Source organism: Apus apus, chromosome 2, assembly GCF_020740795.1.
Source record: "Apus apus isolate bApuApu2 chromosome 2, bApuApu2.pri.cur, whole genome shotgun sequence".
Lineage (NCBI taxonomy): Eukaryota > Metazoa > Chordata > Aves > Apodiformes > Apodidae > Apus > Apus apus.
The window spans coordinates 29,950,536-29,967,295 of NC_067283.1; the positions used below are offsets into that span (position 1 = coordinate 29,950,536).

Consider the following 16,760-nt stretch of genomic DNA (forward strand, 5'->3'; position numbering starts at 1 on the left):
CCAGTGTTTCATTTCCTAACAGTTCTCAGTAGGATTTCTGCAAAACTTTGACTCCCCACTTCTGGCAACTCTCATCCAACTAGTACAGGATGTGTATCATCTGATTAGTGTCTTAATGAGTAATACTTCAAGAATCTCTCTCTCCTATCATTTCACTAATGCCTTAAGCCAAAGCTGTATTTTAAGGAATACCCTTTAAGGTTTAGTCCAGTTACACTTACAGGGAAAAGCAAAAGAAAAAGCATAGGAAATTCAACACACATCAAAAAGAGATTGGTGAGCACATCCCATGTGATAATGAGATCTCCTCCTTCTCATGCCATGGTACAGGTAGGGAGGTCATGCCATAGCTGGCATCAGTGTAGGAAATTTGCTACTACTACAGCTCATTACCTAGGGAAAAGTTTGGTCACAATCAGATGAGCTTTGCTGAAAGTTTCATTATCACCCTCCTGGTTTCCTTTTAATTTCAGAAACAAATACATACGGTCCTGAACCAAACTACTGAACGCAGTGACAGTCATTCTGTTGCTGTCAGTGAAGTCTGTTAAAATATATGAAAAGAGATCAAACTGTAAAAAAAACAGAAAAACAAAACAAAAACCAAACCAACCAACCAAATTAAAAAAAAAAAAAAAAAAAAGACCAGACATTTATAAGCTTGGGTATGATACAACACCTATAAATCCAAAATTAGCAGGACATCAGTAGGAGTATCATTAGTCAAATTCTGGCCTCATGAACCATCTTAAAAATGTCACAGAATAACTCACACTTCAGCTGGTGATTTAAATAGAAACCTGCATCAACATCCAAATGAACAGGCCTGCAAGAAATTGCTCCCTGGGACTCTGTCAGATGAATCATCGACATGCCTGAGACTATCCAACTGGCCAGTGAGTCTGGTTTCAAAACTACAGTCAACTATCTACATTTTATAAAGGTATAAAAATGTTTTCACTTTTTGTCAGTTACTCTGTTGCTTGGAAGGGAACTTTTTTTTTTAATGAGAATTGTTAATGCTTGACTCAGTGCTGCAGTCATTAATTCAAAATGTTTTAAAGCTAATGGCTTAAAACTACCAAACTTCTTAACTTGCACTGACATAACACCCAGAACTCTTCTTCAGATGTGCAGGTTGTTCAGATGTGCTTCAGGTGTACTGTGGGTTGTATGACTGAGTGTATCCACCAAAGTTGTTGAGTGGGTTTGAGAGCTGTTCAGCCATAATTGGAATAAAGATTTCCTAGGAGAGGATCCCATTACATTGCCCACCCTAGGGACTGCAGTGCGGGGCCAAAGTCCATTATCCAAACTCAACACAGAAAACTTGACAGATCAAAATCACATTGAGCCTAAAAGTTCACATTTCTTCCTTCATACCGGTTGGTGAACTACAGTCATTGTAACTTTTCTCCATATTTTTCCATTGTAGAAATATGCACATTGCTTTTCTTCCTTGAAATTTCCTCATCTGCCACCTCATTATAAGGTCCCAATACTATGTAGATGACCTGAACTTAAAGACTTAAACCCCTATGTCAGCATTCCAATGAATCACTGAAGAGAGGTATCTGAATAATTATTCTTAGTACTCAGACTTACTGTTCTTAAACCACCAGATGTGCTTCATAGGTGTTTTAAAGCAGGTGGGTATCCATACTCCTTAACTGCAGTAGGACACAGAAGTGCACTTAGTGCAAGTCATTGCTTAAGCCCAATAACTGTCTTGGTAAACCTGTGCTTGTGTGAGGACATGAGTCAAAAAGTCTTCCCAAGTCAGTACTTGCTGTAAGAAAGATCCACAGCTCACTGGTTTCCAAACAAAATATTGTAACCTTAAATAAAAGTAATGCACCTACAGATGACAATGACACCCTATTGAAAAAGAAATACTAGAAATTAAGATGTAAGCAGGGAAATGAAACAGAATGTGGGTTCAAGGGTGTAAAACTTTGGTAGTTACTGCTATCATGAGTGGTCAAAGGGAAAACCTTCAGGAATACCCATCCTAACAGCTCTCAGGATACTGATCTCTGTAAGTGAGCAAGACCAATAAGACAAGCAATTTTTCCATGAGGAAAACAGAATTACTGTACAGCCAGTAAAACCGTAAGGAGCCAAGTCATTGTTCAAGTTAACACTCATGTTTCTGAGTTCCCAATTTACAGATGCACTTAGTACCTACATTCCAGGTTCCTGGGATACTGATATAAGGAAAGGGAAAAAAAGTAGCATTTGTCCTTCATCTTTGCCAGCACAGAGGATGCTAGCAATTTTAGCCCACACAGATTCTGTGTGAATATAGGCATGATTGGACAATTGGTTATTTAGGCATTTCTGCCATTGCTGGATACTACATTTAAGTCAATGCTGGATTATAAGTGCCTGGCAGCCACAGTTTTGTTAGCAGTATGATTTCATAAGGGAAAAGCCTGGGGGTTTTATTTCTTTGTTGTGAATGTAATTGAATGCATTTTTTATAGCCAAGATACTCTGAAAAAAAAACAAACCCCGATATATTCAAATATTGCTGAAAGCAGAGTTTGGGAAGTTATGCAGAAGCCTGAGACAGGTAGACAGAAAACTGACTTGCTGTCAATACTGAGTTTCAAGCAATAGAACAACTGTAATCCTAGGAAATATCTTTCAGCAAAGATCTGGCCAGCAAGACAAGGTATTTTGCTTAATGCATTTGAGATATTTAAAATATATCTAAAAAGAAGCTTAGATAGATGCCAGTTAGGTGAACAGTGGTTAAGAACTCTTACTGTCATTTGACTTTTTCAGCTACAGTGTTGCTCTGGTTCATGCACAGACTGCCCATTTTATTTCCCATTGACATCATGTTATTTGGATAGTAATTTTTGGAAATGTCACTTCCATAAATTTGGGGGGGGTTAATTTCCAAAGCAGTAAATCTAGCAGTAAATCTATTAGTGGTAAATCTATTTTCAGATTGCTTCTTTTTAACAGTGTCTACAGAGCCAGGATTGGGAGCTTCCATCACTTTCTGACCTTCAGGTCTCTGTATCACCTGACTAACTTCTCTTTGGTGGGTGGGAGACTTGGAAGAGATTTTTGGCAGAACTCATGTCAGCCTACATCTGTTTTGCAGCTGTTGCAATTAAGACAAGAAAAAAGTCTCAACAACCTTAGTTCTTCTGCTGGCTACATCTTAAGCCAAATGGTAGGTGTAGAGGCAGAGAACAAAGCCTAGGGGGATCTAAGTTACACTCCTTGACTCTCAAAAGGCACATATAAAATATATACAGATGGTACAAACCACTTGATGAAAAATGCAGCAATCTATATTGTCTGTCTTCTGCCATCTCCCAGGCACATTCTGGCACACTCTCAAAAGATGTAGCCTACATGAAGGTATTAGTACCTTATCAGTCTCTCTTTTGTAAACTTTTGTTCTTTGGATGTCAAGTAATGTGGCAGTTAAATGCTGCTTTGAAGGATGCAGGTCATACCTCTTTCTCAGAACTGTTTTTAGCAATTTTCAAAAATTCCAGACAGCATCATTAATATCTCCTGTTAGACAAAGACACTCTTGGTAGTTGATGTAGAAGGTACAATTTGGAAAGACGGTCTAAGTTATAAATTACTGTTCTACAGATCATTTGGAGTCTTAGATTTTTCCTGAGTTTAAAAATAGCTCATTTAAAACAAACAAACAAACAAACAAAAACAACAACAAAAAACCAAAACCCAAAAAACACACAACAAACAAAATAGTTACTCATCACACTATTCCCTACCCTTAAAAGTTACTTCTACTTCACCTTAAGAAAAAAACTTGCTGTTAACCCTAACATGTGCATTGTCTTGCCTAAATTTGTGTTCCCTTCTGTCTACATCATAGCAAGCAAACACAGAATCTAATTCCATTGTGTAGAATATAAAAAGTGGTCATTTTAATATTTTAACTTTTGATACATGCCTAGCGGGAAAAAGGACAGCTCACAGAATAGGGAAAAGAGACTGGTCAGATGTTCCAAGACACAAAGATCTGCTGCTGAGTAGGTAGGGTCAGAGTCACAGGCAAAATAAGCAAGAAGCACCTGCAACTTTTTCTTGATGAATGCAACAAATGATCATAGAATCACAGAACTATTCAGGTTGGAAAAGTCCCTTGGGATGACCGAGTCCAACCATCATCCCTGCTCTACAAAGTTCTCCCCTAAACCATATCCACCAACACCACATCCAAACGACCCTTGAACACATCCAGGGATGGTTACTCAACCACCTCCCTGGGCAACCTATTCCAGTGTCTAACCACTCTTTCTGTGATTTTTTTTTTCCTAATGTCTAGTCTAAACCTCCCCTGTTGCAGCTTGAAGCCATTCCCTCTTGTTCTGTCACTAATTACCTGTGAAAAGAGACCAGCACCAGCCTCTCTACAATGACCTTTCAGGTAGCTGTAGAGACTGATGAGGTCTCCCCTCAGCCTCCTCTTCCTCAAATTAAACATTTCCAGCTCCTCCAAGCGTTCTTCATAAGATTTATTCTCTAGGCCCTTCGCCAGCTTCATTGCCCTCCTCTGTACTGTAGCATCTCAGTATCTCTCTTGAATCGAGATGCCCAAAACTGGATGCAATACTCCAGGTGTGGCCTCACCAGTGCCAAGTACAGGGGGACAATCACGTCTCTACTTCTGCTGGTCACACTATTTCTAATACAAGCCAGGATGCCATTGGCTTTCTTGGCCACCTGGGCACATGATGTACCTTCATTTCTCAGATGGAAATGAACTTTCAGTTACTACCTACCATGTAAGACCCCAAACAAGGAAAAAAAAAAAAAGTCAGATTGGTAGTGCTCTATTAGAAGTTGCAAATTATTTTTAGATCCTGAGAGTGAGTAGTGACAATCACTAACAATTTGTGATTAAAAGGCTGTTGGGATTTCACCCCAATGATTGTTATTCAACACCTAGGTTTTCAACTTTGACTCACATCTTGCAACACTTATTCTCAGAAAGTCCCTACTATGAACAAACTGCTTCTAAACTTATATATAAATCTATAGTGAAGCTGGATAGATTAAATGGTTTTAATTGCATACCTTCCTGTAAATGATGTTCAAGTGTTTGTAGACAGCAGCTACTGTTTTTTATTTACTTTATAAATTTTACTTACTTACTTTACAATTAAGTAGTCTCTACAAAGAAATCAATGTTACTTGTTACTTGTTACTTTGCTGGTTTAATGTTGTGAGAAAGAACATTGCTTTCAAACTTAATTCCTCCACATTTGTTTACATCAATAACATGTAAACAAGAGCTTCTAAACATTAATAGGACACAACAATGATATGCAATGATATGTGTTTCAAAGCAAAATGTCTTTTTTTTTTTCCCTTTCAATTATTAGCAATATGAATTTAAGGAAAAATACTTTAGTATTAGGGGAATAATCTAGAAAAGGAACATTAATCTGAAATAGAAGTATGAAGAAAATAAGAAAGTTTGTGCTATTATAGTTGTAAAGGGATATTATGAAGGAGAGGACTAGTATACAGCTTAATTCCCTCATCTAATTGTTTCTGATACTTTACAGTTAATTATATTTTCTGACAAAATAAAGTAGTTTACTGAGACACAAGCAAGAACCTGGCATAAAGGTCTCCATATGGTTCCTATTGATTTGCCAGCAAGTACATGTGAGAACAAGATTGAACCAGAAATAGTCACTTTCAAACATTTTTGACATTTAATAGAGAATGCCATGCAGTTTTTCTATGATATTTGTTTCTATTTTAATTTAAAATTTGCTCAGAATTCATATGTAAACTTAGCCTATGTTCAAAATAGTGTCCACTGCTTTATAGGATCCTAATTTAAATCCTTATTTGCTACTTTTAGTGTATTTTTTGTACCAAAAACATTAGTTTAATCCAGGGCTGTACAAAACTACATAGCTGTGCTTACTTTGATGCACTTTCTCTTACTTGCACTGAGATTGTGCAACCAAATGCTGTAGACTTTAATCTATTTTTGTTTCATCATTTTCCCTCTCTTTGAAGCAATTTAAATAATATTCCCAGAAGATTTTGCTCAACTCCAACTACCATTCCAAATAACTGAACATATTCTGTCTGAGTGCTTCTTTTGAGCGTCATTAAAGTATCTCTGGAGCTGCAATTCACTAAATGTGTTTAGAGAATCCATTCTGAAAATCAGAACAAACATTGTCATTTCCATAATTAAAACTGTGCATGTGCAAATGGGCAAAGCTGCACAGTAGCACAATGCCAAAATTACGTGAATCCTTATTTTCATTCTAATGAAAGCAAACTTTTCTTTGCTTATGGAGTTAACACTTTCTAACCCAGTCTGTGACAATTTACAATTTGAAACAGTCTCATATCCACTCCCAAAAAAAACATGAACTGGCACAGCAAAACCTGTGGGTATTCTGAAACACATTACATACTGTCCTAAACCATTACCTACTAGTTGTTGCCAAGTTTTTTTGCTATTAATGCCTCCTGAAAGTACAAGCCTAGGAATTATACTGCAGAATCAGAAACACTGATTCATAACACTGTGAGTGAATGCTCCAGATTCTTGAAGATACCCATGCTGGAAAAGATGTGTTTCTGCCAGGTCATCTCATCGATCTAACTACATAGCCTGTACATGTCACATCTCTTCCAAACCATGCAAATATGCAAGACAACATTTGAATTCTCTCCTATGGATAGTGACACTAGCTAGCAGACCTTCATGTGGAACATGCTACTCTTGGTCCCAAATGTGTAATTGCAGCTCATGTTAGCAAAGAAGACTTGAAAGACACTTTAAGAAATACCTGAAAATATATCTAAAAAGTCAGCAGTATTTCCATTAAGGGAGCCTCACGGGCTGAATTTTAACACAACTTTCTCCAGTGGGACTTCCAATTCCCATTTGGAGTTCTGGAGAGACATCTTATACATGCAGCATAGAATAACGCACACTAGGTGGTTGTTTGCCTATTTACCAAAGCATTTTTATAATTCACTTTCATGTAGAATAGTTGCTTTAAATGAAAGTGAGAGCTGCCAGTAGCATCTGCCAACAAATTAGCCACAAGTCCTCCTGGATAAGAGTTAACCTTCAAAATTAAACCAAGAATTTTCCATGTAGAAATCTCTTAGAAAAAAGACATCCAACTGGAAAAAACAGAAACTGAGATACGAGTTTATATAATCGTTCTTTTCTTGAGTCTCACCTCCTAGACATCTCCCACAGAGGCTCTTTTCTACCCAAAGGAAACAAAATATAAGTAAAGAGCAACCAAACCCACCCCAAACACTGAGTGCCTCACCCATCATCAACAGGCTGATGAAAGCCTTTCCCTGTACAGCAGCTCTATTGGAACCCCACGTAGACATTGAAATACTCCTTCTGGCCCTACTTGGTTGTACAGAAATTCTTAGAAAATTTGATTTTTTTTCTGCAAAGATGGTACATGAGAGATCTAAAGCACTATAAAGTGTAGGGAAGAGAAAAGAGCACAACAAATAACTCAGTTAGATAAACACCTCTCAACAAGTCTTATCTCTCTAAAGTGGTGGATCGTAGTTTTCATTTTAGCTTTGTGAAGCAGGAAGACTCTTGTCCTGCCAAAAATACTAGAGCAGTCAACATAGGCAGTGTTCTGGGACTCAGGTTTAGCAAAAGGCCATATTTAATTCAATTCTGAAAAAGGAAAAAAACAAAAATACTTTAGTGATAAAGAGTGCACTCTGGGTGTTTTAATTCTTTTGGCCAGTAAGCTTTTTGAGGTGATGCCTTCTCACAAGTATGTGTAGATCTGCTTGTTTGTCATAGTTAAAATATGGTTGAGGTTGCTCCACTTTATGTGACATAGAATACCAAATACTTAGCTTAAGATATTGCCAGCAAAAATAGAGACAAGGCTAAGGAATGGAAAAATATGTTGCCATGACTTGCTGCTAAGAAATATATGGAGACGTTATACCGATGCTGCATGCATGATCTTGAATGTAAACATCATTAAAGTAGTTGCATTACCTTTTTTGTCTGCAAAGCCAGACTGCCACTGTTAATATTAAGAATCCAAACTACAGTGAGGATGGAAACCTATGTCAAGCAATGTATTTTACAAACCTTGTTTCTGTATTAACTTCGTTATATAAATAGCCAGTAGTTTTATGTGCTTTCAAATTTACATCCGAAGTCTCTTCCATTTAACACAGCGGCATATTCCTGTCACAGGATGAGTGATGTCTGCTTTGCAAATGGCATTCAGCTCTTGCTAATAATTCTGTTGCTTAGTAAGTTCAGACCTTGTGGATACTATTCATCGAATCTGGGAGTAAAACACTTTTAACAATGTGTTACAAACTTGATTACTCCATGTAAAGATCTCAATTATTTAATTTTCAGATATCACTACAATAAATCTTCCTTGTGGATTTCCAAATAACCTTCTAATAACCAATAGTTGTGTTTTATCCGTATGTGAATAGACTTGATGCTTTTTTACACATAGTCACTCTAGTCAGCTTATTCAAAGGTTGTGGAAAGGAAGGTGTAATTTCCAGACTTCCCAGCTGTATAGCCTTATGCTCTTCCTTCCATAGCTGATGTGCTATATATAGACAGTGCCATTGCCCCCACTCCTCACACACAAGACATTACATTAAAAAAAAAAAGGTAAGTACAAACTGGAATCTATGGTAATACTTGTAGATCTTGTAACAGACCGCATAGTCATGCTACAATATGTACCTTCACTAGAGCAAATGGCCCAGAAAAAAGTATGTCATTTGGGCCAGTTTCTAAGGGCAGCCCAAGTTCTTCCCCAGATTACAGTGGGCAAGCTGGGGCAAGCTCAAGAATTTCAGTGGAATTGCTTCTCAGTCACAAGGGTGTCAGAGCCAATTCTGATCCTTTTATAAGTCCCAGCTTACTTTGTATATGATCATGAGAAGTCTTGAGTTGATTAAATAAAAATATTTTCTTAGGCTCCTACGTATGTATTTTCTCAAAATACGCACGCAGAACCTACAGTCAAAATCTTGCTGACTTCTAAGTTTGCTTTAAAAAAAAATTTACTGCAATTGCATGAGCTCCTGTCCGAACAAAGAAATAAATAGTTTGCACGTAAGCCAAAGAATCCAGGATTTTAGTTTTCCATAGTAAGCAATAAAAGTTGAAACACTTACAGAAGTTTAATGCAGTTGGGAGTTTCTTTAGGGCTCCATATTGCCTTACTCACCCATCTTTCCAAAGCAGGTCTTCAGGATACAGTTACACAAAGGAAAATATAAATTGGTACCAACAATTCTACTTTAACTCTTTCTAAGAATTATTTTGCTGCTACAGGAAACAGGAAGCCTTTTAACAGGGGTATTTTTCAGTGTAATTCTTCCATGTGTGTTTCACTGGCTAATATTTTATTTTTTTTTTCCATTAATCATGGAACAGATTTCTTTGGAAATCCTTAATGATGTAGTGAAAAACTTATATATGTTGAACATGTGACAGAAAAAAACAGTGTCTGGAGAAATTCTAACATCCAATATTTCTGCTTAATTCTATGTTACCATGCCCTTTCTCCTTTGTTTTTTGTTGTGGATTTTTTTTTCCTTCCAATCAGTCTGCCTTCAGTGTTTTTACTCTTTCTGAAACCTGTCCTTTTGAACCATTCATAACTGGCCTCTGCAGTGTGCACAGCACCTTGCAGAACTGCAGGATCACAAATCACCTTCCATTTCACAGGCTTAATGAGTGTCTCAGTCCTCATGAGTGATTCCACGTGGTCGCTCCCTGCCTTGGTGGCTGCCCCTGTTGGACGTGGCTCAGCTAGTGTGGCACTACAGCTTTCAGCATGAGGCACAAATGTAATCCCTGACTGGGTCTTTAAGAAATATCATAGATTTCTGTGTAAATGCATATGCCTGCATATGTTTTAGTGACATGTTTTGTAAATCTTATTATCCCTCAGAAAGCATTAAAATGAAGCCAACAGGCCCAGCTGTGCTCGTAACATACCTTAGTAGATATCCAGACTGTTTTGAAGAAAAGAAAAACACACACACACACTCTTACCAAACAGGGTAGCAGTTCTGAGTGTATCCTACTATTTCATTCACAGTTTACTTTACAACATTGTGCTGAAGTGTAACACTAACTATAAAAATGGAAAAACAGTGGAAACTACTTTCCCACATGCAATTAAATGGAATTACCTGTCTTTCAGGGCAAACCAAAATAAAAAGGGTTATAAAATAAAATTTTTCAGATGCTTAAGCTATTTATACCATTGGCTTTCAGACCAACCATGAAAGTTTCATTTTTCACTTAAAGCTATTACTATCTGTTAATACTAGATAGAAAACCTCCTAAAGACTACTTTAGAGGTCCTATCAGCTGTTTTTGACTTACAAGTTCTCCTACTTAGCAGCATGCCACATTTTCCTTTTTTTTGTGTTTTCTCAAAAGATTATCGTTAATGGCAGAATCCATTAAAAACACCCAAAGGATTTGTCATGTTTGAAGCTAACACAATTTCCTCTTTCAAACTATAGTACGATTCTTAAGGGATGAAAAAATGCTCACATAATTAAACAGAAAACCCAAAATAGGTACCTATATTGGCTAAAGGAAATAAATCTGTAAAAGAAATAAAATCTAACTAACATTGCAAGTTTAATTTTTCTGCTAAATCTATTATACTATTAATTTTATAGTCTAGGTAAGCTTTTTGATTAATATTATTTCTTGACTGCTAACTATCAAACTTGTTGTACAGTTGAAGTCTGTGACTCATAATGGAAAGCTTTGCCAGGCTGCAATAAAAAAAAAACAACCATTCAACTTAGATGTGAGCAAAAATCTGCAACACAATTGTTTGTAGTACTTCCTATTATTTGAAGATTAGAGTGCAAGAAAATATTCAACATGCATCTAAGAAGGGAGGTCACTTCAACTACTGGTTCAAGTATAGCTTTTGAGATGGCAAAATTTTATGCCATCCTTGTCTTCTTGTACTGTCCCCTTTTATATTTAAGATAGAAAGAGAGACTATAGTTAAAGTAACTAAGAGGTCAAAGCCTCCTTTAAACCTCTAAAACGATCTGCTGCTTCTGAAGTATTTTATATTCCCTTACATAGTCTTAATTTTTAATTTGGAAAGAGGAAGTGCAGCAGTAAGGGCCTGATTTTGCAAACATGCCAGTCTGTATAGGAAGTTCAGGTCCCAACTGAGCACTTTGAGAACAGACAAATTTAGAAAAAAAGAAAAGAATCACCCAAAACCCAAGAGCATCCAATAATTAAACCACAAGTCCACAGTATGTTAGTCAAATCAAAAGGTCATATTGTCCCCAGCTTAATTTCCAACTCTTTCTCAGTAATGGAAAGACTTTCTGTGATCACTAAAATAATACAAAAGTAGAAGCATTTATTTTCCCATATAAGAGAGGCCATTTGGCACACAAATGTTAAATAATATAGTCTGACTCTTCCATCATTCACCTCACACAACTTGCTGCATATACGCTGGAAAGTAAGGTCTTCCTGGTAAAGTAATGTGCTAGTGAAATAGTCTGACAGTGCACGTCAAAGCATAGTAAATCCTATAAATGTTTTTCAATCCCAGACATTATTTATTTTACTCTTTTTAAACAATGCACATTTTAAATACCTGCTGCTACTGGGATAAAAAAAAAATTAAGAAACATTCATTATAATAGAAGATACAAGTTAAGTACGTAAAACTTTTTTCTCCAGCCTAAAAGCTTTAACACTGGAAACAAATACAAAGATTGTTTAACTATTTTGTAGAACAACCCACATCTGTCCCCACATTCTCTGTTGGTGGTGTCACTGCCACTAATGGCTGGAAGGCTGGAGGTAAAGCATCATCCCCTCTTTTGACTCTGAAAGTATTGAACTCTACCTTTCTAAGAGATCAAAACTGCTGGTTTATTCCTTTGCTCTTCTTCCCATTCATATAATCTAGAGATGAATGCTCTGCAGTAAGAATAGACACAGTAGTTGAGATTATCTGATCACAGAAAAAGGGCAAAACAGAGCAATAAAATTATTAGCATACCTACTGGAGGATGTAGAAGTGTACTCTAAAAAGCAGAGACTTGGAGCAACAATGAAATCCCAGCACATATCCCAGTAACCAGCAATTCCAGGGCTGGACTTCATGAAACAACTATGAATTCTGCATTTGCCAGTGCTAATGGAGTGAGGAGGGAGAAGTAGAAAAATCCCCCCTCTGGACCTCAGAAAAATACTTCCTGAACTCTGGTCTGGCAGCTCAGAAAAAGAGTAGGTAGCAGCTCTGAAAAGGCACAAATTCAGGAGGTATATTAAGAAATGGAATAAAGGTCTGCAGCTTTCCAACAAAATGAGTTATAGCAGTTAGACACAAGCTCTGGGACATTACTCTTTTCAATATAAAACTTGATTCCATCTAATTTTGAACTACTCAGTCACTAAGTTTCCGCCCAATTAAATAAGATGATTGGACATTATACTATTTTTGTCAAGGCTATCTTATTTTAAAATTGCACAGCTTTGAAAAACCTTAATGTCAAGAAAGGAGCTTTTCCAACCCTTTTTTAATCATTGATAGCCACCCTAAATATGGGCCTCTCGCATCCCTGTTCAGGGTCTTGAGACAAAAGGGACGTCTAAGAACGTGGGGCTGTTTGCTTAGCATAACCACCCCTGCAATATACTTGCCAATAGATATTCTGTCCATTGATATAAAAGAAAACCTGAACCATCTGATCTCAGTTGTCTGTCATATGATGAAGTGTCAAGAGGCAGACATAAAGGACTGAACAACTTCATTCCCTCTCTTACCCACTCTTCTGCTGAGAGCTCCTTAGCAACACAGCTCTTTTAGCATTCATCTGCTTGCTGCCTGGTTATTTAAAATGTCCAACTAGCATGACTTGCATCCCCCTTCCTTTCTACAGTCCCTAGTGACTCCAGTCAGTAGAACAAATGTCACCAAGGCTTGGACCTATTGTAGATGCTGGACTGAGCATGCTCTGATACAGCACAGCCTTATAAAAGTGGTACTCGTCCAGTAACTGCACTGGGTTGTTTTACATTGTTGCAGTCTTCTTCAGGAGATTTATAGGCCTCTGGGGCACTGAAAACATGAAGCAATAGCTTATTTTGCAGATGTAAACATGAGTTTCAGTAAATAGTTAATTTATGCTGGTGATAGAGCATTTGGTGGATGTTCCTAGTCATAAACAAGCTTTCTCCATGTTTCAAAACAAAAACAAAAACTGAATATTGACTTTCTCTGTCATCCCAAATCCCAGCTTTCTTCGTAAGCAAAATTGGACCCTGTTCATTTCACAAATCTGAGACTGAATTCAAAAGGAAAGGAGGTTAAAATTTTGACCTGTCAGGGTTATGACTATGCTGAGCTCATATAAAAGATAAAAGCGCATAATATGCTCATATATCTGATGTTTTTTATGCAAGACTGCCCTGTTTCCATTAAACAGCAAAAAGACAGCTACTGTTTAACTGAAGAAACTGATGGAAAATCCTCATTACTATATAAACAGTGGTTTAGGCGTAAAAAGTGTTTAGTTTATGCATCTGTGCATTTAGCCGAACACTAAGCTTTTTCTAAACACAATTTGGTGCCTTCCTACTCCCATATATTTTCACTTTCTTTCTGAAAGCAGGAAATCTGTGTCTTCTCATGCCTTAAAATGTAAACCAAACAAAATTAATGAATTTTGTATCATGTGTTTTACCTAACTCACCAGACTATCCCAGTACATTGCTCCTAGAGTTATAGTTTCCCTTTAAAGTTTGTTTTGTTGTGGGGCTTTTCTACCTTATTTCTAAGAGAGACTTTGGTCTGCCATCACCATAAAAGACCTCATTGGTTATGTCACTTATTTATTCTATTTTAGGATTTAGAATGCTTGCTTATTTGGTGTTCTGTCATTCAGCTGCTTATCCGTATCTAAAGCTGAAGAAACAAATCTCATAATCATGCAATTACAACTGATTGTTCTCATTTCCCCTCCACTTAGCTTTTAAGTCATATCAATAAAAATGGATACATAAGCCATTTTTTTCAGTTACGGCTTCCTTCCCTGATTCCACAAATTTCACCTCTTTCAAGCTTGTCCAGTCCCTATTGAAAATCTCAATATCAACCTCTTTCTCTTTTCATTCACGTTCATAATGTCAGCCCTTCAAGCTCTTGACATAACCAAAATTGTATTGCAGTAACTGCAAGTTAATCCTCAGCTCAGTGAACAAAATAAGAAGGTATTGGTAAGAGAAGACTGAGAACATCAAAAAACCACTGGTCTTTCCTTCTTGGATTGTATCAATGGTAACTAGGTAAGACGTTCAGGTTAACTATCCTCCTTCAATATTAATAAGCATTAATTCACCCATATGTTAACATACAAATCAAACAGGATTATTTGTGTACATGGTGCCCTGTTTGTATATAGGATCTGCCCCCAAAAGCTACTGAATAGATCCACGGTTGCTTTTGTCTATCTTAATACATCAGAAATGCCTTTTAATCAGTAAAAAACTAACTCTGATTTGTTTTTATTTGATTTGCTTTAACTTGCACTGAATGATGATAGAAGCCCATTTCAGACAGTTTGCTGTTACTTGAAATTATTCATAATTAATTCTCAGAGAAGGGACACTAGCAGGACACTAATCCATCACTCTACTGACCCTAAAGGAAAGAAATAAACAAATACTTTTATGTAATACTACTTGGAAAACACTACAGTTCAATCAAAGACTGAAGGATACCTGCCTCAGCTAGAAAGGCTAGTTCTCTAGCTAGGAGGTTATTTGTTTGGTTGAAATCTGTAGAAAGAGCCCAGAAGGTCTTTTTTTGAATGAAGATATGTACACACAAATAGAAAGAGACAGAGAAACTTCCAAATATATTATTCTTTAGTATTAGTGTAGCACTGTTGCTTAAAGGGCCACTTCATTACACTGGACACTGCATACGAAAAAATAAAAGTCTATGCTCTCAAGAGCTGACAAATCAGTTATCGTGTGAATAACTAATGAGGTGAAAATGTTGATCACATCATCCCAGCTATCATCATCCTGGTTATTATCCCAGAGCAACTTTTAAGGTAAGACTGAGAGAAAACATCAGTTGTGAAATCCTTCAACTTAGTCTCCCTATTCATCTTAACAAAAAAAATCAGTTTCTATCTTGAAGAAGACTTTGATCCTTATTTGAGTAAGGTATGGCGATAACTGGCCAGATTTGTACAGTTACATATTGTTTTGCATTTAAATAGTATCATACAAAATTCACATTTAAAATAACAGACCTGGGGGAAAAGAAGGGCAAGGGAGAGTCAGATTGTGTATGATCTAGTCAAAGGTCTGCAGATAGGGCATCGGATGGTGTTAAGGTCACATCTTGCTGAGATTGAACTGCAGAAGCAATGGCAATGCAGTCTGTTTCTCTGAGTTAACACGGTCTTAAGTAGTACAATCCTGAAATTCCTTACAGTATCCTTATGACAAAAAAGTACAATTTATCTTGAAGGTTGAGGGAAATTAAAGAATCATAGGAACAGGTCAAAATATACAGTGTTCTCAATCTTGTGTTTAGCAAAAGGCTAAGGAAAAAAACTAACATTTTGAGGCCTAAGCCAAGAATGAAAGGACAAAAGCAACATGAAAAAGTATATATAGTTCTCACCAAACTTTAGAAGACCTCTGGGAGAAGGTGAGCAAATCTTTTGTGAGAGCTATGGCAACAGATACTCATGTCCACTGAGCTACGTAGTAATTCAGATGCTTTAACATGTAAAACCACCAGCCTTTGTGGGTATAAATCAGCTTATCTTCTACATGACTAATTGGTAACATGCAATGTGGTTTTGATCTATTCCTTTTATAAATGAATAATTCAAACAGATTAAGAGAACCTTATACACAGAAATCTGACCTAAAACTCCAGAACTATATTTAGGAAGCAGGAATACAAGCCACAATCACCCAACATTTTTTTCAAACAATTTATGGAAGTACAGAATTGTCATTGCAAATGCAAGATAAACATTTATGAATAAGAGAGTTATGAAAATCAGTCATTTATTTTTAGACAACTCATACATCAAGTTACCCCAGGGTAAAATCACTTGTCAGTATTTAGACTTTCATCTTTCTAAGCACATTTAGAAAATAGCCATTTCAAAGCTCCCTTTGCACACTGGAGATGTTCAGGGGAACCAACATAAAACTTAGTAAAAGAACACACATAGTTCATTAGTTCAAATCTAGTTCTGAAAATCTGTTTACAAATCACAATCCCACAAAGCCCTCATACAGGATATAAACAATAAGTTGTTTCACAACTCTCAGCAATGTGAGTGCGAAAATAAGTGGTAGAAGGTGCTCAGAAAAGTACACTGCCTTTTGTACCCATTCTTCTAAGGAAAGCGACCTTTCATGATCCACAGAGCTGTTCCACATTAGTAATTTCTCTCCATCTTCTGCTGCTATTGATCATCAAATATATCTATCCCATTTTTAGCTGGTTATTATCACAGACTTTCCTCTCAGATCCAGAACCTTGTGAATCATTATGAATACAATGTCTTGGAATACCTTTTCTTTCTCAAAGCATTCAATATTTCTACAAAAGTATCTAAGAACCAGTAAGGCAATCATGTTGAGATGCCAAAAATTATGTTCAGCTCCTCGTTAACTCTAAATCAATATTAAGAAAATG

The 16,760-nt window shown here is 36.7% G+C and overlaps 1 protein-coding gene across 1 annotated transcript in view; it reads right to left on the minus strand.

Moving 5' to 3' along the window:
- MEOX2 (mesenchyme homeobox 2) overlaps nucleotides 1-16,760 on the minus strand; it is a 54,876-nt gene that overhangs the window by 14,319 nt on the left and 23,797 nt on the right. The window lies entirely within an intron of this gene.